Below are 25,084 nucleotides of genomic sequence, written 5' to 3' on the forward strand. Positions count from 1 at the left end.
CAGGTCAGGGCGTCCAGTGAGCCTCAGTCTCCTCATCTGAGAAGTGGGGTGATGAGCCCAACCTCCCAGGGAGCTCAACCTGGCCTAGCTCATGGTTCTCACACTCATCATTGTCATCATCATCGTATCATCAAATGTTGAGAGCCCGATGGATACAGCTCCCTCTGTCAATCCTGGAAACACCCCTGCCAGGAGGCCCCACTGCCCCGTTTTACAGCTGGAGGGCAATGCAGGGCTCAGCAAGGAAGGGCTGAGAGGCCCTCAGGTCAGTCTGACCCCCAGCCAGCGGCTTACCCACTACAGAAGTGTGTCTGTTGGCCTTGCAGAGGAGAGGGCATTTGGATAGGGCTTTGAGGTATGAGTAGGAGTTTGCTGAATGACATGAGAGGAAAGGGCTTTCAGGGGAGAGGGTTTTGAGGCACACAGAGAGTGACTGCTGTGAGCAAGTGGTTGGAACTGGGTTGACTGATGGTGGGAAGACACCTGGGGAGCATGTGTATCAGGCAGAGGAATCTTTTTTTTTTAATTTTTTGGGTCAAAGCACAGCCTTCCATAGGATTTCCTTTTGGCCTTTTTTATTCATTACAAAAGTAATTTATGTCCACAGTAACCATTTTTGAAAGGAAACCAATGATATTTCGTCTTCTCTCCCCCCACCCGCCCTGGATACCCCAGGATCTGCTCTCGCTCCTGACTTGTCCACCCCTTTGTACAAACACACAGATGTCAGTCTATGGAAAGGTGCTTTTTTTTTTTTTATAAAGATGTTTTCGATGTGGACCATTTTTAAAGTCTTTATTGAATTTGTCACAATATTGCTTCTGTTTTGGTTTTTTGGCCCCGAGGCATGTGGGATCTTAGCTCCCGGACCAGGGATGGAACCCCCTGCATTGGAAGGTGAAATCTTAACCACTGGACTGCCAGGGAAGTCCTGAAACGTGCTCATTTGTGCTCATTGCTCCTGCCGTTAGCTTTATTTTTTCCTGAACGTCTACGTGGAATCCTTCCACGTGAGCACATGTTTTTGAGCAGCCTCGCGGAATTCCGTGGTGAGACGCGTGATGGTGTGTTTGACCAGCCCCTGGGGACGGACATTCTGGTGCATCCAGGGTGATTTCTTGGCGCACGGACACTGCTGTGTCGAGTGGCCTGCTGCCATGTCTGGGAACCTTTAGAAATTCCCAGAAGGGGGCTTGCTGGGGACAGTTCTGAGGACGTGTTATTTTAGTAAATGCTGCCAGATTCTTTTCCAGAAGTGTCGAAGGACGCGGCCGCCTTGCTCCTGAGGCCTGTTTCCTCCCCTCCCCAACCCAAGGTTTTCAGTGGAAACTTTGGGTCCCTCGGGTGGGTGAAGTCCCGCGTGCACCTTGGGGCTGTTTTACCCTTAACCTCCCTGACTGTGACGGAGGGAGCTGGAAGCCTCCGCTGTCCTGAAGCAGCCTGACCATTTGGCGTTCACTTGGGCCTTTCTGGATCGCGGGCTCCGGGCTCTGCCCAGCGTCGCTCCCGGCCCCTCCTGCCCCGCTGGGCACGTCTTGGACAGACGCCCTGGCCCAGCGAGCAGGCAGCTCTGGACTTTGCGCCTGGGCCCGTGGTGCCTGGGAGAGGGTGTTTCCCAGCACAGACTGTCCTGACCTTTGGCAGCACCCTGACTGCAGACTGGGGGGCGGAGGACTAGCTGCAGTTGGGGTGCCCCAGATGGGAGGCGGCACATGGCATGGCCGGTAACTGGCAGTGACTCATGGCTCACCTGGCCATAAAGTCGGGGTGACGGGCTCCCTGGAGCCCTGGTGCTAACCATACCCGCTTCTCCCGGCAGCTGAGCTGAGCTGAGCTCCATCCTCACAGGGCAGCTCCAACACACAGACCCACCCGTTCCTGCTCTTGGCTCCGGCTGGGGAAACGGGCCCGGGCTGGGGAGGGCTGTGGCACAGAGAGTGGACATGGGCGCAGGGTTCCTTGGTCATCTCCCCCACTCCTCTGTTACAGAGTAGGGGGAAGGGGGAGCCCAGTGTGGGGTGCTGAGTTCAGGGACAGACATGCAGCCCCCTGGGCGATTCTGGAGGGAGCAGGTTCCTGCAGGGCTGAGGACAGAGCTAAGAACGTGGACTCAGGAGCTGCAGTGACCACCTCCTGAGCCGCTCAGTGCCTCAGTTTCGCCATCTGCGAAGTGGGGTTCGGGGTTGCCCCTTCCTCACCGGGCTGGTGGAGGATGGGTGGGTGATGTGCTGTGACAGGGTCATTCTTTATGGGGCGCTTGTCTGTCCCTCTGAAGAAGGAGATACCCTGGGTGGCTCAGTCCTGGGCTGGATGGTGGGGTATCCCGGAACAGGCGGTGGCCATGTGAACTGCCTGCCCAGTGGAGCCTTTGCAGGACCCCTTGATGCTCTCCCTGGGGTCTGGCCAACCAGGAATCGGGCCTTGCGGTCCACAGGGTTGGTCTGGCCCCTGGGGGCAGGACGCATGTGCCAACCTGCCCACCTACCGGCCTGGCCTGCAGCCACCTGGGCAGGCGGCGCTCCCTGCTGGCCTCTCCAGCCTCCCACCCCACTCTCTGCTCCATCATTGTGAGGGGCAGCTTGGGGTGTGTCCACCCTGCCCTCGCTCCCTCACTCCCTCTCTCCCTTGTTTTCTCACTCCCATGAGTGTCACCCTAACCTTTGCCAGGTCTCCTCAAGACCCTGTCTCCCCCTTTTCTCTTTGTTGGCCCTCTGGGGGTCCCCTCCTCCAGGAAGCCCTCCTGGGTCCCCACCAGAATGCCTCTCGCTGCTCAGAACTCTGTCCCTGCTGGGCGCCTCTGCTCTGGCCACTGCCAAGGGTATTGCTGAGGTTTGGGTGGGAATTCTCTCTCAGCGTGATTTTGACCTTGAGGCTGGAGCTCTGAGCCAGTTCCCTTACTTGGCCCAAGTGAGTGTGGCAGCTGGAGGTGCTTCCCAAGGCAATGGGCTCCTGGGCTGGGCTTTGGAGGCTGAGTAGGAGTTTCCTGGAGAAAGCGGAGCAGCAGCAGGAGCCTGGAGGTGGAGGTGGAGAGGCCACCAGCCGTGCAGGACCTCGGTCCCCACCTACTAATGACCCATCGCTTGAACCTCTGTTGTCCTTCCCCAAAGGGCTCAATTTCTTTCCCTAAGGACCCAGGGGTTCTGGAGCCCTGGAATCTGTTTATTTTTACCAGGTAGACAGGACCACCCCTCCCCTAGGCCCCTCTTGCTGAGGGTGGGGGCCTGAGCATTAGGCCCCTGGGGACCTGCCCACCTGCCCCTGGGACGGGCCATTCCTGGAGCTCCGCCAGACCTGGTGGGGGGAGGGGTGGGCTGGGAGGATGCGCCTTCCCTCCAGACCCTTGCAGGTGTGGGCCTTGTTCTGTGGCAGGTGTGGGGACAGGACAGAAAGAGGATGGCAGACAAGCTCCTGCCTTCATGGGCTCATAGGAGGGGGAAACAGTAACAAGGAAACAGAGACAGAACCCGATCGTGGCAGAGGGCGAGGAGGTCACAGAGGAAATGGACCAGAGGACAGGGTTACGTGAGACGGGCTGTCACGGAGCCCTCCCGGAGGAGGGGACCTCGGTGCTGAGAACCCGGACCGGGCGGGCAGCGATGGGGAGACCCGGGGCATCTTCCAGGCGGAGGGAACTGCAAAGGCCCTGGGGTGGGACAGAGCTGAAGAAGAGGAAGAGACTGAGTAGGGGCAGGGAGACTGGAGGGTACCACATGACCCTGCAGACTCCAGGAAGGAGGTGGGGGCCCCCGGCTGCTCAGCCTAGGAGCTCCGCCAGTCCTGGAGCTGCACTGGGCCAGGTGGATCCAGGCCCCCGCAGTGCCAGCCCAGCTCCATCTGCTTGTGGAGCCCAGGCCCTGGAGGTGGGGGGTCCTCCAGGAGCCACTGATTATGGGGGTGTGGGGAGCTGGGGGACGGGCAAGCTGAGTGTGGGTGCCTCTGCCCCCCCCAGCAGGCCCAGCCAGGCACACGTTACAGCTTCCTGAGGGAGGGCTGAGAGCTGGAGGGACCAGAGCATTGAGAGAAGCCTCTGGAGCGCGGGGGCAATGGCGGGGGGCAGTGCTGAGCCCCTGCCGTTTCGGCAGGACAGTTGTGGTGCGCCTGGCCCGGGGCCAGGGGCCCAGCGGAGAGTCTGGCTCCTTAAGAGACTCCTGAAGCCCACAGCCCCCTTGGCCTGGGGAGGGGGGAGAGGGACGCTCCCTCGCCAGGCTCCGCAGATCCCCAACCCCGACCCCGAGCCTGCCACCCCACAGCCTACTTCCTACAGCCGCGCCCCTGAGTTCCCGCCTCCCTCGGCCCTGGGTTTCCTGTGCCTTCGCCCACAGGGTGCTGTCCAGACGGCTCCTGGGGCCACCGCAGACACGCGGCGCCCCTTGATCTGGTACTGAGGACCTGTTGGGGGGGCGGACGGGCTGCAGTTGGGATGGGTGCGTTGGTGTCCACTTTACAGATCAAGGACACAGCAGGTCTCCAGTGAGGGAGCTCTGCCCTGGGGCCCCGGCCCTGGCTTTTGGGTGCGGGTGGGGCCTTTGGGGTCAGGGTGGGGCCCGGCTCTTCTCCTTTGAGCAGCCTTGGGCATAAAAGCTACCGGGCTAAATATAGCCGTGGAACTTCCCGGAACACAGTATTCCAAGTGTCCAACAGTGAACGCTCCACAACGCACGGTGTCTGCCGAGAAAGCCAAGCCCACCCTGCGTGTCCCACGGGGGCAGGGGCAGGAGGGTCACTGCCCACTTCCAAGGGCTCAGTGACACCCCCTGCCCAGGAGAGGCCCGGGGGGTCTGCGGAGTACAGACGCCAGCCCCCTGGGGTGGCCAGACCATGGCTGAAGCTGAGGGTAGACAATGGCACCCTCGTCCTCCGGAATCTTCTGTGATCCCTGCGTGGAGGGCAAGGACGCACGTCAGGGCCCCAGGGAAGCCTCCTGTGCTGGCAGGACAAGCTGCAGGTGTCGCCTCCTCTGAGAAGCCCTCCTTGCTGGGGCTGGCCCCCATAGACCCCTCCGCAGCCCCAGCTACTCTGTCTGGCGAAGGGTCTTTCCCACTTCCCGGGCAGGGTGTGGAGCCCCAAGTGCAGGCTCCAGTCAGTCTCCCCTGCTGCCTGCCCTGCAAAGGCCCAGGATGTGTGCTGACAGCATGATAGATGACAGGCAGCCGGGAGCCTGAGGGGCGCCCAAGCAGGGACAACGGCCAGCCGGCCAGCGACGCTTCCTGTCCCGGGGGGTCACCTGGTCCCTTGGGGCTGATTGTTGCCTGGGCCCCGGGAAGGTCGAGCCCGGTGTTCTCTCTCCCAGGCCGTCCAAGGTCCTGGGCAGGTGGTCACCCTGGATCCCGGCCCTGCCCTGCCTCCCCTCCCCCTCTTTCCCCTGCAGAAGGGCTTGTCCCGGGGGTAGTGAGGGTGACTCAGGTCGGCAGGGGTGATGTCTGTGCACAGAGGCTGAGCGCCGGAAGCATCTGAAGGGTGGTTCTTGGCCCGAGGTTGGCACCCCCTCCGGGGGCGGGCTTTCCTCTGGACGGGGCGAGTCGCTTGCTATACCTGTGGTCTGGGTGGCCACCATGACGGAGGTACCATGGGCAGGGCCTGGCCGAGCGGGCCGACCCCTCAGGTTCAGGTTCAAGGAGGCCCCACCCTTGTTCCTGCCGACCCCGCAGGGGACCCCGCAGGGTCTTGGGTGGGAGGCCCCCTTCCCATGGCCCCAGATCTGTCCTGGCTGGGGGTGTCTGCCTGCAGCCGAGGGTCTGGCGGTCGGGCGGTGGGCGCCCCCTAGTGGCCACTTGGGGCAGGGGCGTTGCGGAGGGGCCGGTCGAGACTCAGGAAGGCCCCAGGGCTTTAGGGTCTCCAGGCTCAGGGCTCAGGATCCAGAACTGGCCATGGCCACAAAGGTCTCCCCGGAGCCCCTGGGGTCATCACGCCCGCCTCCCTCCCCGCCATCCGGTCTGGCCGCTGCTGAGCCTTCTCCTCCCCACAGCTTTGTCAGCTCAGCCCCTCCTGGACCGGGGAGGGAAGGCAGTCCCTGAGGCGTCACCCCCCACCCCCCACCGGGCCTCAAAGCACGATTCCCAAGACTGAGCCAGGTGCTGGAGAGCCGGGCTCTGGGGACCTGGCAAGAGCCGCACCCCAACCCGTCGAGAAAAGTCACCGGGCGTTGCTCAGGTCTCCAGGGCCTGGTGACGTGCCGGGTCACAGGGCCGTGGGGCAGCTTCATCTGATAAAGGTGAGGGCTCAGGGCCACTGTGGCTGCCCCCCAGGGGCAGGGCGACATTCATGAGACACACACGTCCGTCCGTCTCACTCCGTGATGAGCTCTGAACGCAGGAGACGGGTCTCTGGGCGGACGGAGGACGGCTGAGCAGGAGTGAGTGGGGAGAGGAAAAGCAGCGTCAGGGCGGAGGGAGCAGCGTGCGGGGAGCTCAGAGCAGCCCACACAGGGCTCTGCGGAGGGTGGGGTCCAGGAGCGAGGGAAGGGACCCCAGAGGCCTTCCCTCCCTGGCCCGGGGCCCGTCCCACCCTGAGTGCCGCCCACTGGCCTCCTCGCCAGGAGGGTCAACGCTTCCCTGCCCAGCCCGAGCTTCCCTCGTGTTCCTCTCGCACTTCCTTCCAAGACACACTCAGGGGACACTGGAGGAGGAATCATTTCTTCCAGCAAAACATCTGTATGCAATAAGTAAATTTATCTATGATGAGAGTCAGGGGAAGATACGGGGTGAGAACGGGGGCGGGGGGGGCGGGGGGCAGGGAGGTGCGTGCCCCTTCCCCAGCCTGGAGAAGATGCCATCTCTGTGACATTTAATAAGAGCCCCACTCAGGGAGGGGGAAGCAGCGGCGTGGGGGGAGTGACAGAGACGTTCTCCAGGAAGCAGCTTGCCTTCCAGCCATTTGTCTGGAGGCCCAAGTTTACTTTGAAATACACTTGATGTTTGTTTAAGGCGAGGAGACTGAGGTCATGAATTATCAATTACTGTTGGGTCGAGCTGGCCCAGGGGACATGAGTGGGCAGGGGGAGACAAGGGAGGGTGTCCAGGTCACAGAGGTGGAGGCAGGAAGGGACATGGGGCCCTGGCTGACAGTTGATGGAGACGGTCCTGCCTCCACACATATGACCCCCACCCCCGAGGCCCAGACGTTGAGAGTCGCTGGGTGGGGCAGTGTCTCCTCCTTACAAGGACATTCTTGGGAAAATAAATTTAAGTACTTCCATTATTCACATATTAACACGATTTAAGAATGTTTTATGGGAGAAAACATCGTTTTATTCATGCAAATGTCATCTGGGGGTGTCAGGAGCTCTGGAAGCAGGGCAAGCTCAGGGTTGGGTCACAGCGGTGCCCCCGCATCTGATCTTGGATCAGGGAGGTGGCCTGTGCCAGGCCCTCTGGTTGAGAAAACGCCCTGGGAAGGTGGGACTTTTCTCCTTGGGGTGGTGCGTGTTGCGGGTGTCACCACAAGGGGGCGCCCCGAGGTCTTGTCTCTGATAGGGGTGCGAGAGTGTGTGCGAGCGTGTGCACACGTGTCTGTGTGTGTGTGTCTGTGTGAGTGTGAGCGTGCGTCTGAGTGTTGATCCTGTGTTCATGCGTGTGCAGGAACGTCTTACCCTGTAAGTGGGTGTGAGTTGTGTGTGTCTGTGTGTGTCCTACAGTATCAGTGTAGAAGTGAGCGTGCATCTATGCATGGGGCTGTGTCCGTGCGTGTGAGTGTGTGTTTGAGCAAAAATTCGCGTGCACGGCTGTGGGATGGGAGTCACGAGTCCCATGCAAACCCAGAAGCCCCGGTTCTCCGAGTAGCTGGGGTGTCACGTGGCATCTCGGTTTCTTCGGCTGTAAAGCGGGGAACCCCACCCCTGACCTGGGTGGAAACCAGCCTTGAGCAGTGGACGTGGCTGCCCACCTGCCGGCTGCTGGCCCAGAACCAGAATCTTCTCTCTGACTCTGTGTGACCCCAGCACCCTTCGGATGCTTCCTGGGGGTTTGCGAGTAGCCACCTGGGTGGGGTCTCAGAGGGGCACAGTCAGTGCCCCCAGCCCTGGCCAAGCACCCCTGAGGCAGAGCCTGAGGGTACTTGCTGAGCGTGGGGTGGCCTGACCAGGAGGAGTCCCCAGGGTGTGCCCTCCTGGTCTGGGGTGCCGGGACCCTCAGCAGCTGACTGGTGAGGCAGAATGCAGGGTCTGCTGGCGTGGGAGCCCCGCACTCCTAGGGAGGAGGGGGCCCTGGCCAGTGGGGCTCAGCTGGGGCTCCAGCCAGGCCGTGGCTCAGCGCCCCTCTGCCTTCCCGTTTGGAAGAGCCTCGCCGATGGGAAGGGACTGTGAGTCCGCACGTGCTGGGTCCCCTCTGAGACCACTCCTACCGCCGTTTCACGGTCTTGCCCTGGCGTGCCCACCCTGACTGGTTGTCAGGACCCCAGGGTCTCTGCCCACAGCCCCTTGACCTCCTGGAATGCGCTTGGGACTGCACATCTGGGGTCTGAGCACAGGTGGAGGAGGGGAAACTGTTGAATGTGGTGCAGCCAGCAGAGAAGGGCTGCTCTGAGAGCACCTGCCCCTCGGCGGGGACGTGTCCCCGCTCCGCTGGAGGCCCACAGAGGGGCCACCTGCCTGGCCCCCATGAGCCTCAGTGCTGTGTGTAGAAGAAGGTCGTGTGCTCAGAGCTGAGCTCAATAAATGCTTCCTGCGTGGCTGCGGGACCGGGACGAGGCCCTCTTGGGGGGGGCTGTGACTTGTGCCAGGTCACCCGGTGGGCCCCTCCAGGCTCTGTAGCCTTGTGACCTAGCGTTCAGGGGCCGGGGCATCAGGCCAGGCTGCCCCTGGGCATCACCTCCACATCCCGGTGTGTGCAGTGGGGGTAACGATAGCTCCAGGGAAGGGCGGGAGGCCAGCTAGGGGGGCCCAGAGACCTCTGATCCCACAGAGCTCCTCCCTTACCCCGCGCAACCTCCGAGGCTGCCCCTCACCCAGCACGCTGAACCTGGTTGTCGTGGAGCCCCTGGTGGATCCCAGGGCAGACCCTGGGCGGGTGAGATGACAAGGCCCTGTCACTGATGTATGTCTTTTATTTATTTATTTTTTTGTGGTACGTGGGCCTCTCACTGCTGTGGCCTCTCCCGTTGTGGAGCACAGGATCCGGATGCGCAGGCTCAGCGGCCATGACTCACGGGCCCAGCCGCTCCGCGGCACGTGGGATCCTTCCGGACCAGGGCACGAACCCGTGTCCCCTGCATCGGCAGGCGGACTCTCAACCACTGTGCCAGCAGGGAAGCCCTGATGCATGTCTTAAAGGACCTTCTGATGGGAATATTTTTAAAAAATTTATTTATTTATTTATCTATCTATCTATTTATTTATTTATTTTTGGCTGCCTTGGGTCTTCGTTGCTGCACGCGGACTTTCTCTAGTTGTGGTGAGCAGGGGCTACTCTTCATTGTGGTGTGCAGCCTTCTCATTGTCGTGGCTCCTCTTGTTGTGGAGCATGGGATCTAGGTGCACGGGCTTCAGTAGTTGTGGCACGTGGGCTCAGTAGTTGTGGCACACGGGCTTCAGTAGTTGTGGCATGCAGACTCAGTAGTTGTGGCACGCAGGCTGCAGTAGTTGGTGCACGCGGGCTCAGTAGTTGTGGCATGTGGGCTTCAGTAGTTGTGGCTCATGGGCTCAGTAGTTGTGGCTCACGGGCTCTAGAGCGCAGGCTCAGTAGTTGTGGTGCACAGGCTTAGTTGCTCCGCGGCATGTGGAATCTTCCCGGACCAGGGCTCGAACCCATATCCCCTGCACTGGCAGGCGGATTCTTAACCCCTGCGCCACTAGGGAAGCCCTGATAGGAATATTTTTAAGCTAAAAACATTGAAGCCAGGCTCTCCAAGCTGCAGAGGGTGAAGTGCACATTTATCTGCTGGTGCTGCCCCCACCCTGTAGGATGCGGTGCCCCGGCCACCTCCCCCACCTCCGGACAACCCCGAGGGCCACCTAGCCTGAGTGGGTAACCCCTCACCGGACACGGGAGGACCGCATCCTGGGCCCCCCGGGGCAGGCTCCATGGGACCGCTCCCAAGCTTGTTCCTGCCTCGGTCCTGCAATTCCCGCCGTCTGGAAGGCTTGATCCTCAGTGTCCCGGTCCTCCCCTTGGTGTCACCCCCTCAGAGGCCTCCCCAGCTCTGGACAGGGCTGTGACCTCAGGGCGCTACGGGGCAGCGTCAGGCTCCTCGGTCCCTCGGTCCCTGGCTCCTCTGATAACAAAGGTGTCAGACAGGAGGCAGAGACATAGGAGCTGCCGGCGGCTTCGTGGGCCGAGTGTCCTCTCTGGGGAGGTGGGAGCCGCGTGGGAAAGGGGCCTGTGGTCACCTCCCTCCGTCCTGGGTGGCCTGGGCATGCACCCACCTACAGGGGCCTGGGGCATATCCTGGATGCCAAGCGGGGGCTGGCGGCATTAAAGTGGGCATGGGTGTAGGAGCCACTGGCTCCCTGGGCACCCCAGTCAGGTTTGTGGGCTAAAGGGGCCCTTCTCTGGCCCTGCGAGACTTGCTGCCCAAGTCATGTGAAGGGAGAGAGGATGCCTGCACTTCTCTCCACCGGCCTCTGTCTCCTCCTGACCTTTGGAAGTCCGGGAGCTGCCCAGCTGCCTACCAGCCCACCCACCTGCCTTGGGGTGTCCACTGGGCGTGGGGTGATGGTGGGCTCTTCCTCCAGGTCAGCCTCAGAGCACTGGTCCTCAGAGGACTCCCGAGTGGTCCAGTCCGGCTCATACAACAGAGGGCAGACAGGCTGGAGAGAAGGGATCTGCCCTGGTCCCTCCAGGCCTTTCTAACGGGCGCTGGGCACACCCTGAACACGCCCTCTGCTAGCCCCATCCACCCGGCGACAGAGCAGGCCTGGGGATGGCGTTACAGCCAGTGTCGGGACCACGTGCCCCCCGTTAGTTTATGTCTCCTGAGTCCGCACCTGGAACCCAGAGCGGGGGGCTTGTCTCCCCCATCAGACTCACTCCCGCTGAGCTGCAGGCTGCTGACGGCATCCGCTGTCACCAGGGCCTCTACTCAGAGGGCCGGGGCAGTGCTGGGTCTGGAAGAGAAGTCCAGGGGAGACAGCGAGCCCTGCCCGGGCATCCAGTGAAGGCCCAGAGGCTGCCCTCAGCAGGGGGTTCCTGGAGTCTTGGAGGCAGGGTCTTGGCCTGAGCGCCCCCAAACCTCCCCAAGGAGCAGGCGAGGCCCCTCAGGGCACTGGGCCAGCCCATGTCCCCGCTGCACCTCGAGCGGACGCCTGGCTGCGGGGCGCACTGGCAGCAGCTCCGGACACGGCCCTGCCAGGCTGGACAAGAACTTCTTGACACAACGATTCCCGGACCAAGCCTGCGTCTGCGTCCGAGGCTCCACACAGCCCGGCCACAACTCCCGTCACCAGCAAAGTCCTGGAGGGCGGAGGCGCCGCCATGGAGGGTCACCTCCTCAGCGCGCGTCCTTGCCTCTAATCCCTGGATAGCAGATTTGCCTGAGAGCAGGGGCTGTATGCCCAGGCCCTGAGGAAATGGGCTTTATGTGGACCAGTTGCGGAGGGGTCTCTGTGCCCTCACGTGCCCTGGACCGGCCTGGACACAAGACCTGGACTCATCCTGGGGCAGACACAGGACGAGCAGCCCAGCTGCTGACCTGTCCCTCCACCTGACCTGGCCCGTGGAGCCACCTGGCAGGGAGACACCCCTGGTCCCCAAGCCGCTCTGACAGTTCCTTCCAGTTTGCCCATTTCACGTGGGTTTGGTCTCAGGTGAGACACTCTGTCTTTAGAGAACACTGCCCAACAGGGGCCGATTCCAAGGGTCTCAAAGTTTCTCCAAATAGCACCCTGCGGGGGTGGGTCCAGGGTCCCAGAGTGGCCCGGGGAAGCGCCTGGACTCATGCAGACTGACCACCTCTCCCTTGGCCCCAGGTGCTGTATGGATCTCAGTGTAGGGTCTGGTCTTCCGGCCTGAATCCCACAACTGCCTGCAACCCCAACTGCCCACATCCTCCGACCGCCCACCAGGGAACGAATCTGCCGCCGCCTCTGTGATCGGGACAGGAGCTCAGCCCGGGGCAGCAGAGCCGGGTTCGAGTCTGTTCCTGTGGCTTGAGGCCTGCTGGCCCTGGCTCCCTGCCCCAGCGCGGACCCCGTGCGGCCACCGGCTGGGAGGGGTGCTGCCCTGGGAGGCTCTGGTCCCAGAAATGGCTGAGAGAGGCCGGGATTGGGATTAGACTTGGAGGTGAGATTGTACCGCTAGCATGACAGGAAAGAATAAATCGGGAGAAATTACATGTATGTCTTTTCTTTCCCCCTACGTTAATACTACAGTTTTTAAAGAGATGTAGTTTCCCTGGAAATTTATGGTGGTGATTTTTTTTTCTGGCTGCACTGTGCAGCACGTGGGATCTTAATTCCCTGATGAGGGATCAAACCCGCGCCCCCTGCATTGCAAGCGGGGAGTCTTAACCCCTGGCCCTCCAGGGAAGTCCTGTGAGTGGTGATTTTTGAAAGTCGTCTGACGAGCCATCCTGACTGCGGAACAGGGCTCGTAGAACAAGAAGGGCCGTGACTCTCTGTGGTCCACTGGGCAGTGAGGGGGAGGGGCGGCGGGAGGGGGCATGGGCGTCCTTGCCCTTCCTCCCTCCATCCCCCCCTCTCCTCCCCCGTCCCCATCCCTGCTCCCTGTCCAGGCCTCGGTTTCCCCATCTGTCCAGTGGGAGGTAAGTGCGGGTCACTCTGCATGGCCCTCACTTGGGAGCTCTGAGCCGTGGGGAAGGTGGGGGTTAGACCAAGCAGGTGAGGGTCCTGGTCCTCTCCTCTTCCACGCCAGCTTCAACAGCCACACTCCATTTTATTTGTATTTGCACGCATGTTATTTTTATAAAAATGCCCAAAAAAGGCTCCAGAGCCATGGAAGGTGGGGGTCAAGGGCATGCTCTTGGACGGCCCATTCTGATGTTCTATTAGAAGCACTGGGTGGAATCTGATGGTGGGAGGGGACAGCTTCGATGGGAAAGCATTCTGCTGATGGCCTGGTTCTCAGCCAATCAATGGAGAAGCCGTTATCTAAATGGAAGAAGACGGTGTGTGTGACCCCAACGGAATGAAGGCAGAGCTACTGCAGGCCGAGGACGCTGCCTGTCAGAGGAAGAGGCCTCTGCTCCCGTGCCCTCCCGACACTTGCTCAGCTCAGTTTGGGAATGATGAGACACCTGTTAGTGCGGAGATGGCGGATGCCAGCACTCACGCCCCTGGGCTCTTCCTATGTCCTCGTCAGACATCACCAATCAATCTCCTCTCTCTACTGCTGAGCCCAGACGCAGCCTCAGAATCGTTCTGGACACAGTCGTCCAGCAAGCCACTAGGAGAGGTCAGAGCGGGCGTGCAGGTGAGCCCTCCATTGGCGAAAAGCTCCTGGGGGGACCCTGACTCCCTCCACTGGCCCCTCAGTGCTGCGTCTCCACCCATGGGTCCCCTGAACTAAGTCTGGGGACACAGGTGTGTCCTCGGCCTGGGGCCTCCCGTCGCTGGGCCTCCCTGCTCCTGGCCTAGCGGGAGGACTTGTGGGGGCCTGGTAAGAAGAGAGAGGCTGAACCGAGACCAGAGCTGGCCCTGCGGGTTCGGGTCGGGTAGGGCTGGAGGTGGGGCCCACCTGGCGGGGCCCGGAGGCCGGACGTGCGTCGCTCAGAGCTGGGCGAGTGGGTGGCCTCCGGGACCTGCGGCCCGTAAAGCGGCACCGCCCTCCCGCCAGCCTCCCGCCCCTGCTGGCCACATCAAGACTCTGGCTCCCTCACCTTCCCCACTAAGTTCCAGCCATGACTTTGCCTCTCCTTTTGGGAGGTTCCACATTTCCTCCTTCCGACGATGTGTCCAGCAGGAGTTCCGTTCCTGCTGCCGTTTTCATCTGCTCTTTCTGGAAGGGCCCCGGGGGCTTGTCTCTGACTTGCCAGGCTGTGTGCTGATCTGAGGGCCTCAGGCAGGTGGTACGGGCTGGGGCAGAGCAGGTGCAGTGGGGGGCCCGCCAGCCCCATGTCTCTGTGATCAGACTTCCCACCTTAGTTCACAGCCCGAGCCCCCTCCCCTTCCCCTACTGAAGCCCCCAGAGGTGGACGTGGACCCTTCCCCAGTTTCCCAGAGCACCGTGGGTGGCAGCCCATTCCTACCAAGGCTTTGGGGGTGTAGGCAGAGGATGGCTTCTCAGGCCGGCCAGGCGGTGACAGGTGATGGGGACACTGGACACGTGTCTGCCCCCTCTTTGCATCGTGGTTGCCCTGGCCATCTCGAGCTCCACCACGGCCCAGATCCCCCGCGTGTCCCCCCGGCCCTCTCCAGCCACCCGTGGTGCTCGGCCCCTCCGGGCTGCCCGCCCCCATCTCCTGCTCGAGCTTCCCCCGTACTCCTGCTGGCCCGTCCTTTACGGAACAGCGCGCATCTTGCACGGCTGACAGGCTGCTGCAAGGTCCCCGCGGGTGCGTGTGTGCCCCGTCTTTGAGGAGATGCTGGGGGACAGGTGTGCACAGGTGTAGGCTCGCCTGCTCTCCTGGAGGGAGTGACCACGGGCCCTCCCCCAGCAGGTGGGGAGAGGGCCCGGCCCTGGGCTCTCCCCGGGGCTGTGTGCCGCTGGGTGTGCCACGGCAGCCGGCTGAGCGGCTCTGTGCGGCGAGGCAGAGCTGGCTGATGCCTGGCCAGCCCCTCCCGTCCCCGCCGCCCCAGCCATGAGGCCGGTGGCCCCCAGGGTCTGGGCCCCTCTGCCCGGTGACCTTGGGCGCCCTTTCCATACCCCGCCCTGGCTGGGCTCTGCCTCCTGTGAAATGTGGGGCTTCCCCGCCTGCCCCAGCTGCTCTGGGCTCTTCCCGGGGCCGCGGGTGGGCACATGGCCACGTGGCCTGGTGATGCTGGCCAAACCGAGTGTCTGTCCCGGGAGCTGGGCGATTTAACTGCACAAAGGAGGAGCAGACAAGCCCCGCCACGCCCGCCCCCCGGGGTGCCCGCCCCCGTCGTCCCTCGTGGTCCCCCCCGCCCCATCCTCCTCACTCGGTCCTGCCTCTGGGGTGCTGACCTCTAGTCCCCTGCCATCCTTTCTTCTTTTCTGAGCTCGCTTTCTTGCTCTAGCTCCCCTTCCGTGCCCCCCCTTCCCCCTCTCTGGGTCTCTCTGTGTCCCCCCTTCTCCTCTCTTCACCCAGACCTGACCCCCCTCCATGGATCAGGTGAGCCCTCGCCTGTCAGGGGTCCCTGCTCCCAGGTGAACCAGCCACCTCCTTTGGGGACCGGCTGGGCCATGCCCCTCAGAGCTCGGAGGTGCTGGGGACGGTTTCCTGGGGCTCACAGGGGTCAGAGGCCCTCCGCTCCTACCCCCATCCTGGCCTCCTTGGCCAGCTGGCCTGCAGGTCCAGCCCCAGCACATCCCTGTCCGGGCAGCCTTAGACCGATGGCAGCAGGACGGGAGGTGCAGGGGCTGCGGAAGCGCTCGGGGCTCCTGGAGGGCCCCTCGGGACGATGGGGACAGCAGGTCTTCAGGGCTCTCCAGGCCCCCCCACAAACGGCTGGGAACATGGCACTGAGGACAGAGTGGAGGTGCTGCCAGGACCCCTGCCCTGCCCTCTCGGCCAGGGCCATGGGGGCTCCCGGGGTGGGCCCTGCCTAGTGAGGGGTGTGGATGTGACCTAGTGGCTGTGGTTTCTGGGGACAGGAGGGGGAGGCGGGGCCGCATCTCAGTGGGGCCAGCCTTTGGGTGAGATGAACCATGTGGAGGCTAAACTCCGCCCGCTGCCCGTTACACACCCGGGGGCCCGATGGCCCGGTGGCTTCCGGACGCCAGCCTGGGCTCTGCATTCAATCGGCTCAGAAATGGAGTCGATGGGCAAGAGGCACAGGACAACTTCGTCTCTGCAGAAGGAGCCAGCTGCAGACACAAGCGAGTCCCGAGCTGTCGGTGTGGAGCCGGGTGGAGCCGCTGCCCTGCTGGCTGGCTGGCTCTGCTCCGCACCCCCAGAGGAGCCCCACCGGCCGAGGGTGCTTTCGGAGCCCCTCCCCTCCGCTGCAGGATGAAACCCCCATTAGCGGACCCTGGTGGGGCCCAGCTGTGCTCCGTCACCACCGCAGAGCCTAGGCTCTGAGCACCTGGGTGGGGGTCCTGGGGTGGGACCCTCAGCCTCTTCCGCTGCCCCAGCCCAACCAGGCCCAAGTCAGGCTAGAGTGGGTCTGGGAGCCCGATGGAGTTGTGGTGGGGGAGGGGTGAGACCCACAGTGCCCGGGCAGAGTCCCTCCCTTTAGCCTTTCTGTCCTCCCTCCCTCGCCTGCCTCCCCGGGGCCCTTCCCGGAGAGTGGGGGATTGTGGAAGGCATTGACATATCAGTGAGACTTAGGCCAGGCTGCTCTGTCTTCCCAGGGGCTCCGCAGTGGCCACTGTTTACAGTGTGCCTGTTGGGCAGGGGTGCCACCATCCTCCCATTTTAAAGATGAGGAAACTGAGGCTCAGATAAATGAACTTGCCCAGGGTCTTACAGCGAGTGTGGCGGGAACGTGGCCTGACCCAGGAGGGTCTGAGTGGACCTCTGACCATCACGATGATGATGATGATTTAGTGGGAAGGCTGAAGCCCAACTAGGACTGACACAAAAGGCTCGCTTCCTGCTCTGTGCATTCCCGACCCTGGGAGCAAGTGTTTCTGGCCTTTTTGGGGGCCTGAAAACTGCCTCTGGGCCTCCAGGCCAGCCTGGGCCAGCTCGCGCTGCAGGCCTGACTCAGCTTCCTGTGTGGGTGCTGACCTGGGAGGGGACACGCCGTCCTGGCTGCTGCCCCCCACCCCGTCCCAACCCAGCCCGGGGCCTCCTCACCGGTGGGCACTGAGGTCTCTCCCTTCCTGCCACAGCACGCAGCGGGACCACCCTGGCCCCAATGGGGAGCGTGCAGGGGGTGCCCAGGAGCCCCTGGGGTGCCTCCTGCCCTGGGGGGGAGCCTTGCATGCCAGCCCCTCCCTCACACCCGACACAGACATCCCCCCTCCTGCCCCGGCCTCCACACCTGTCCATTCCTGGCCTTTATATAGCTGTGACCAGGCGCCATGCTCCTCCCTCCCCACCAGGGCCAGCACCCACAGCACAGACTTCCCAAAAAAGCTGCCCCTTCCCACTGCCATGGGCAGGCTGGCCAGCCCTGGAGCAGAGCCGGGAAGTAGCCAGAGGACACGCGGCGCTGGTCGGCTGGAGAGCCAGGATGCCCGGGTTCCCGCTTGCTGTGAACTCGAGGCGGAGAGCAGAGCGGCGGGTGCGGGGCGACGGCTCCCGAAGCAGGGTGGTGGCCGGCGTGCGAGCCTGGGAGGGGGCCCTTGGTGGCCAGCCCTTCCCCTCCCCGGTCTGGCGCTGCCTTCTCCCAAAGGCTGCGGCCATCTGAGCCGCTTTTGTGCACCGGCCGGTGGTGATGCGGCCACAGAGCCCCGGTCAGCAGGAGTGCGTGCATCCCTCCCACCCCCGGTCTGGGAGTGGCGGGCCAGGGCCTGTCCTGCCGGGGCGGGACCTTACGGGAGGCTCTCTGGTCCCGGCCCCTCGGTGCTCTGCCCGTGGCTATTTGCAACCTGCGTGTGGTAAGTGCTTTTCTCCAGGAGAATCGCGCCCCCGATCAATCCCTGCAGCTGCCTGGCGTGGACCACAAGCTCGCGCACCAGCCCGCCGCCGGGGCTGTAACTGGAACCCATCAGCTGACCGGGGCAGGATAAATCCGGCTCCTCTGACAACTGTGTCCTGCTGGTCTTATCTGGTTACAGACACCCATCCCCACGCCGCTGTCACTCCTTAATATAACTCTGAAATCGTGCCTGCTGCTGGGGCACGGCTGGGATGGAGGGCTCAGGGCCTGGGTCCCCCAGAGCCTGGGGCAGTGGTGGTGGCCCAAGAGGACCTGCTTCCTGGAGCGTGGAACCCAGGACTGGCCCCTCCCAGGTGAGGGGCCGCCCTGTCACTGGCCCCACGAGGCTGCGGGAGGGGTGCAGGCTGGAGCTGGGCTTGTTGGGCGGCCACGATCCCCTCCAGTCTTCTGAACCGCCGGGTGGCTTTAGGGATCGGATTAGAGCTTTCTTCAGAACCCCAAATGGTCTGATGCAACTAATTTTGCTGAGAAGGCAGATATGTTCTGATCTGGTTCCGGGAAGACCTGTCATTTTGTGACGTCACGTTTTGAACAGACCCCAAGCCACCCCAAGGCCAGGCTTCCTGAGCAGCAGTGGGTGTGGCTCGTGGCACGGAAAGCACAGAGGAAGGGACCCGTCTGTCGTGGGTGCACACCTACAGGCGCTGTGGGAGGCTGGTCTCGGTGGGGGCCGAGGGCCTCTGTGGGTGAAAGGGAGCCTCATTTTTGCAGTGTAGCCTTTGGCCTGTCAGATTTAAAACAAAACAAAACATGTGTCTATATTGTCTTTGAAGAAAATTAAAATAAAACCTAATTAGAGCAGTGATGGCCTTAATAATAATAGTGACACAGCTCTGGGCGCCGGCAGAGGGGCGCGGCCCGTCCCTACTGGAGGCCAGCCTCTCCCCAGGCCTCTCTCCTGGTGCCCCCCCTGTTACCAGGCTCCTCCCATCCAGAGCCCCCCCACTCCAGCTCTCCCTTCACTGGGGGGCCTTGGGCTGCCCCGGCATCATGACCCCTCCCACTTGGGCCTCTGCTTGGAGGCCTCAGGCCATAGAGGGCAGAGAGAGCTTCCCTGGGAGCTGGGAGGGCAGGAGTGCTTCTGCTGCCCCCACCCGGGGTCCTGAGCAGTGCGCAGCAACTCCCGAGCCCAGCTGCCTGGGGTTGGGGGGAGATGCAGACGTTGGCCCCCTACCTGGGGAGCCAGGCAGCAGGCCTCGGAGGGGAGGTGGGTATAAAATGTTTCAGGTGTGATGGGCTTTACCTGTGGCAGGCCGCCTCGCTGCAGCCGTGACCTGGTGTCACCGTCCCCAGATCTTAAAGGCTCCGAAAGGGTCAGCCACGTGTCCACGGTCACCCCAACGGAGGTGGCAGAGCTGGGGCTCGATCAGACCTGCTGATTCTCAAACGGTCCTATGAGCTACTGTCCTGGGACTGTGTCCCTGAGGGAGATGTTTGTTTCAAGGGGACCCCCTCCTGGCCCCAAGGCCACATCCCCCAGGTGGGCTGGTGGGACCTGGCCTTCCAGAAGCATCGTGTCCACGAGGCCACCTCTGCTCCCAGTCAGACTGTTCATTTCAGCTCCGTTCAGGAGAGAGAGGAAGAGGGAGGAAACAAAATCAGTGTGAGTCGGTGGGAAAGAGCAAAAATCTGCCGGGCCTCAGAAAACACACCCCTTGTACAAGCCCGAAGGGCAGCCCGGAGTGGGCCTGGGGCAGTGTGGGCGCGGGCTGCTGCTGGGGGCTGCGCCGGCCCAGCGGCCCTGAGGGGCCCCACTCAGGTCCTAGGGCCTGGGGTCTCGGAGCCTGCGGTACTGCTTCCCCAGGCAGAGTCAGATGAGAATAAAAGGCAGTTGAGGGTGATCGATTAAACAGTAAAGCCCGTAAATGCCGGAATTTCTTATGCTGCGGGCCTGGTCATTTATTTCAGAGGTGCTATGTTAATGTCACACGTGGCATAAACGTTTTAGTGGGCATTAATTGAGCCAATGATATAATTGAGAACTCCTCCAGTCCCTGAAGTTAAGAGTAAATCTAAATATTTACCTCATGATTTAACCAATAACCCCAAATTTGCCCTACCCTGGAGTCAGCCCTCTGCAGACTGTCAGGCGGGGACACTGCCACCTTCCCAGCCTGGGCCTGTGAACCCCATGTAAGTGACACCCCATCAGGCAGGGTCAAGCATGGCCGCTGACCATTCAGGGAGTTGGGGTGTCCATTCACAGGTCTGAGTCCCCAGCACTAACACATGGGAGCCCGCTCCAACTCCCAGGCCAGACCTTGGGGCCTGTCATGCCCTAAACCAGGTCCCCCTGACCTCCACCACACCCCAGGCCCTGGGCTGGGCCCTGGAGCAGACACTGCAGACGCCAAAGTCCACAGAGGCTGGCGGGGCATGAACAAGTGAGCCGGCTGGTGTGAGGCATAAGGGAGCAGTGGGGCTTGTGGAGAAATGGGGGCGTCTGCCCACCTCGGGGGACATGACCCCTCATTCCTGCACAGTGGTGCCCGTTGGGGGGTCCTGAGAGCTCAGGCCTGTGCCGGCCAGAGCAGGCACGTCTACAGACCAGCTTTGGCCACGGGCCTCTGGTATGGGAACCTGTCAGACTGCACTTGCTCGTGGACAGGAACGGCTCACCCTGCACAGGGCCGGGCGCGGAGCAGCTGCTTAAACACGTTCGTTGAGTGACTGAGAGAATCACAGATGAAGAGGGAGAGGGGGCCTCGGGTACCTTCTTGCATTTAGCCCCAGAGTTTCCCTGCCCCGGGGTGTAACTGCATGCCTCCCCACCCCAGACTGGGGCACAGACGAGCAGGAACGGGCTGCCATGCCCAGGGCTGGGCCCACAGTGGCCCATGGGAGCATTCCTCACAGGAGAGCATGGCCCCTGTGTGTGTATGTTGCGGGGGGGCACGTGGTGGTCCTGGCAGAGATCAAGCATCCCCAAAACTTGCATAGAGCAAATGAAAACCTGCAGGTGTCACCAGTGAGGCCCTGGGGGGTGTGGTCAGAGCACCTGGGGAGACAGGCTGGGCCACGTGGTCGCCAGGTCCGGCCAGGGACACGCGGTTCTGTCTGAAGACTCTGAGGCCCTCCGTGGAGCCCGAGACTCTAGTTGGAGCTGGAGCTGTGCCCAGGGGTTCTCGGGATGAGGGGGCACCCTGTGCACCAGGTCTCCCCCACCCCGGGAGTGGACGTTCACCCTCACAGGGAATCAGATTCTGGGGGCACACGTGAGGCCGCTGAGGTACGCCCAGAGCCTCCTGGGCATGTCGAATGACTGCTCCAGGACAGGCCCCCCTGTGGGACACGGGGGCCACTCTGGCCACGTCCCGAGGCTGCGTGGGAAGCGCGGGGCCGCGAGTGGGCCCACCTGTCGTGGCAGCTCAAACGCTTTGGGGATCAAGGGTCCTAGGATAGCTGTGCTGGCCGATCCCAGCGGGGTGCCCTGGCGGTGCTGGGAGGCTCCCTCCTCTTCCCTGGGGCGTGGCCTCCCTGCACCTGCAAGCACCCGAGAATCACCTGGTCACCCAGCAGGAGGGCAGCTGGCCTTGTGGCCTCTGGCCCAGAGCAGCCCCTGCCCTCAGGGCTTCCCCGACTGCAGGCCTCCATCCGTTTGTTCGCTGGGAACCTACGACAGGCCGGCCCCCCGGGTGCGAGGGGCATAGCGGTGGGAAAACGCTGGTCCCTTGCTGTCCTCCTGGGGCACAGGGCCCGGGAAGGAGGCCATGCAGGACACATGACCACACGGATAACGTAGCGTGACGAGGCCCTGGGAACTCTCAAGGGAAGGACGGGGTGCTGATGGCCCACAGCGGGGAGGCAGCCGGGCGGGGGTGGGGGGGCATATTTACTCCACGACTGGCCTCTCTGGAGCCGCTGCCCCCCACACTGGGTGGGGTCTCTTTGGAGCCCCCCTGGAATTACGCTGTCTCCCCTGGCCCCCCAGGCTCCCCTCCCCTAGAGGTGCCTGCACAGGCCAGGCGCGCCCAGTTCAGGAATGTCGGGGGAACCAGCACGCAGTGGTCCCCCCTCCCTGAAGCAGCCCTGTCGGTGGGTCTCCTTCCAGATCACCTAAGTGCCCAGCAAGAGTCGGGAGCTGCCAGCCAAGCCTGAGGCCGGAAGCAGGGCTTTCTCGGAGGATTGGGAACAGCGCTGGGCTTCAAGGCTGTTAGTTTCTTCTCCATCACATTTAAGTTTTTTATTGAAACCGTGGCTTTCTGGATTCCAAACTGTGTACGCATGATGACCTCAAATATGTACAATATTTTCAATACAGAAGATAACGTGAATCGCTACGGTAGGTAATTTTTTTTTTACTTTTAAATAAAATTAATAGACAATTTTGGGGGAGCAGTTCTAGGTTTACAGAGAAGTTGAGTGCAAAGTACAGAAAATTCCCATATATCCCTCCCCTATTATTAAAATCTTGCACTGGTGTGATATGTTTGTTATAATGATGAACCAGTACGCACAGATTATTATTAACTGAGGTCCGCAGTTTACATCAGGGGTCACTCCTGGTGCTGTACATTCTGTGGGTTTGGACAAATGTATGATGACGTGTATCCACCTTTACAGTATCATACAGAGTAGCTTAACTGCCCTAAACGTCCTGCTCTGCCTGTTCATCCCTCCCTCCCCCCAGCCCCTGGCAACCCCTGATCTTTTTACTGTCTCCATAGTTTTGTCTTTTCCAGAGTGTCATAGAGTTGGAATCATACAGTCTGTAGCCTTTTCAGATTGGCTTCTTTCACTTACTTAAATGCATTTAACGTTCCTTCATGTCTTTTCTGTTTTTTAATTTTTTTTTTTTTTTTTTTTTTTTTTGCGCGGTACGTGGGCCTCTCACTGTTGTGGCCTCTCCCGCTGCAGAGCACAGGCTGCGGACGCACAGGCTCAGCGGCCATGGCTCACGGGCCCAGCCGCTCCGCGGCATGTGGGATCCTCCCGGACCGGGGCACGAACCTGCGTCCCCTGCATCGGCAGGCGGACTCTCAACCACTGCGCCCCCAGGGAAGCCCTCTTTTTTTGAATTTTTAACTTTTTATTATGATAATTTTCAAACACAAAGTAGAATAATGCAATACATATCCACGTGCCCATCACAGACCTTCATCAATTGTCATCATTTTGCTAATCTTGCAGAAACAAGTGTTAATTATAATCAGAGATAAAACAGGATCCAAACTTTGTGGAAAAGAGTAAAATATACTTTTTTACCAACAGTCAAATGGGTTCCTCCATGTCTTTCCATGGCTTGACAGCTCATCTCTTTTCAGGGCTGAATAATATTCCACTGTCCGGGGGCACCACAGTTTATTTATCCGTCACCTGCTGAAGGACATCTTGGTTTCTTCTGAGTTTGGGCAACTATGAATAGAGTGGCTATAAACATCCATGTGCCGGTTTTTGTGTAGACCTAAGTTTTCACCTCCTTTGGGTAAATATCAAGGAGCACAATTGCTGGTTCACATGGTAAGAGTATGTTTAGTTTTATAAGAAATCATCGAACTGTCTTCCGAAGTGGCTGCAGCATTTCGCGGCCCCACCAGCCGTGAGTGACAGTTCCTGCTGTTCTGCATCCTCACCGGCACCTGGTGTGTGTGTGTCCTGGATCTGGGTGGTCCTAAGGGTCAGATAGTGGCGTCTCATTGTTCGAATGTCCCTGAGGATATATGACGCGAGCGTCTTTTCATGTGCTTCTTTGCACCTGTGTGTCTTCTTGGGCGAGGGGTCTCGTAAGGTCATCAACCCACTTGTAAATCTTGTTGTTTGTTTTCTTACTGAGTGTAAAGAGTTCTTTGTAGATAACAGATGTGTTTATCCTTCATCAGTTGTGTGTTTTGAAAATATTTTCTACTGACTGCGGCTCGGCTTTTCATTCTCTTACCTCTGTCTTTTGCAGAGCAGAATTTAAAATTTCGGTGAGGTCCAATTCACCAATCTTTTCTTTCATGGACCATGCTTTGGGTTGGTGTCATATCTAAAGAGTCATCATCAAAACCACGTTCCCTTAGTTGAAGATGGTTTTCCTTTAAAAGGCAAAAGGGCTGAATGGTTTGCAGCCTTTTTCTCCTGGTTTTATATAGATTTTTTTTTTTTATAAGCTGCCGTGCGCTCTGCTAAATCGCCAGGGGGAGGCCAGTTACACACTGAACTGGGCAAGAAATGTGGAGTAAAAATGAAGTTTCTGTTTGGCAACTTCCAACCCAAATTGTGCTGGGACACGAGAGGGAGGCCTCCTTCAGCAAGGTGGTGCTCTTTGCTTGCGTCACGGTGGCGAGTTCACAGCCCTGCCGTGGTTGGGGCTGGTGGGCACACCTGTAAAGAAGGGGCCTCAGAGACGGGGGCTGATTAAGGCACAGACTGATGAAAGCAGAGAAAATGCAACCCAGGCTGGCTTGGGAAGGGGCTGGCAGCCAGACGGGGCTATGCTTGCCTGGAGTAGCCTCAGGGGCTGCCAGCAATGGGCAGATGGGCCATTGTGCTTGCCAGAGGGGTCTCTTACCTGTCCAGTCTCACCCAGTTCAAGGGGCCCAAGGTATGTGTCTCCCCCGAATTCCTATGTTGAAACCCTAATCCCCAAGGCGATGGTGTCAGGAGGTGGGGCCTTTGGGAGGTGATGAGGTCGTGAGGGTGAAGCCCCAATGAATGGGATTAGTGCCCTTGTAAAAGGGGCCCCAGAGAGCCTCACCCTGTTCACCACGTGAGGACCCAGGGAGAAGACCATCGTTTACACCTGGGAAGAGGCCTCGCGAGGACCCGACCTTGCTGGCAGCCTGATCTCAGGCCTCCAGCCTCCAGGGCTGTGAGAAACAAGCATCAGCTGTGATTAAGCTCCCCCCAAGTCTGTGGTCTTTGTTACAGCAGCCTGAGTGGACGGAGCCAGGGACGCCACGTGGGGTAGCAAGGACCAGCGTGCTCAGGCAGAGGTGAATGGGGAGGGAGAGAGACAGGGTGTGTCAGTGGGCCCCTGCACCCCATCACCTGGGTGACGAGCTGCTCACCCAGCCGGGGCCCCCATCTCAGCACCTGTGCTGCCACTGATGCGATGAAAGAGGGCCTGGGACGCCTCCCCGGACGCTGATCTGTGATGGGAAGAAGGCTTCTGCGGAAGCAGAAACATTACTCCCGTGGGGCAGCCCCTGGGGCGTTCCCGGCGTCCCTCCGTCCCCCGGGGAGTGGACTGTGGTCCTTGTGGTGACGGGTCAGGCAGGACAGCACGTGCTGGCGCCAGAAGCCGTGGTTAATTTACAGGGTGCACTAGAGTGCTGCTGCTGCCTGGAGCAAATCCCCATCAATCCAGCGGCTTAAAACAGCACAGATTCGTCATCTCGTGGTCCTCGGGGTCAGACGTCCAACACGGGGTCCTGGGCTAAAATCGAGGGGTCCGTGGGGCTGGTCCTACTGGAGGCTCCGGGGAGAGTCAGTTCCGTGTCTGGAGGCCCCTCCCTGCATCTGCACAACCAGCAGCTGTCACCT

The 25,084-nt window shown here is 60.9% G+C and overlaps 2 long non-coding RNA genes across 2 annotated transcripts; one reads left to right on the forward strand and one right to left on the reverse strand.

Moving 5' to 3' along the window:
• Positions 1–12,804: 12,804 nt before the first annotated feature.
• On the reverse strand, positions 12,805–16,962 carry LOC137208157 (uncharacterized). Its single transcript, XR_010935498.1, has 3 exons — positions 16,810–16,962; positions 15,755–15,875; positions 12,805–13,039 (listed from the first exon to the last, which is right to left on the reverse strand). It is a non-coding gene; the product is annotated as an uncharacterized lncRNA (long non-coding RNA).
• Positions 16,963–17,055: 93 nt separating this feature from the next.
• Positions 17,056–23,519, forward strand: LOC137208158 (uncharacterized). The gene is made up of 3 exons (XR_010935499.1): positions 17,056–17,555; positions 21,669–21,899; positions 22,475–23,519. It is a non-coding gene; the product is annotated as an uncharacterized lncRNA (long non-coding RNA).
• Positions 23,520–25,084: the final 1,565 nt, after the last annotated feature.

This window comes from Pseudorca crassidens, chromosome 15, assembly GCF_039906515.1.
Source record: "Pseudorca crassidens isolate mPseCra1 chromosome 15, mPseCra1.hap1, whole genome shotgun sequence".
Taxonomy (NCBI): domain Eukaryota; kingdom Metazoa; phylum Chordata; class Mammalia; order Artiodactyla; family Delphinidae; genus Pseudorca; species Pseudorca crassidens.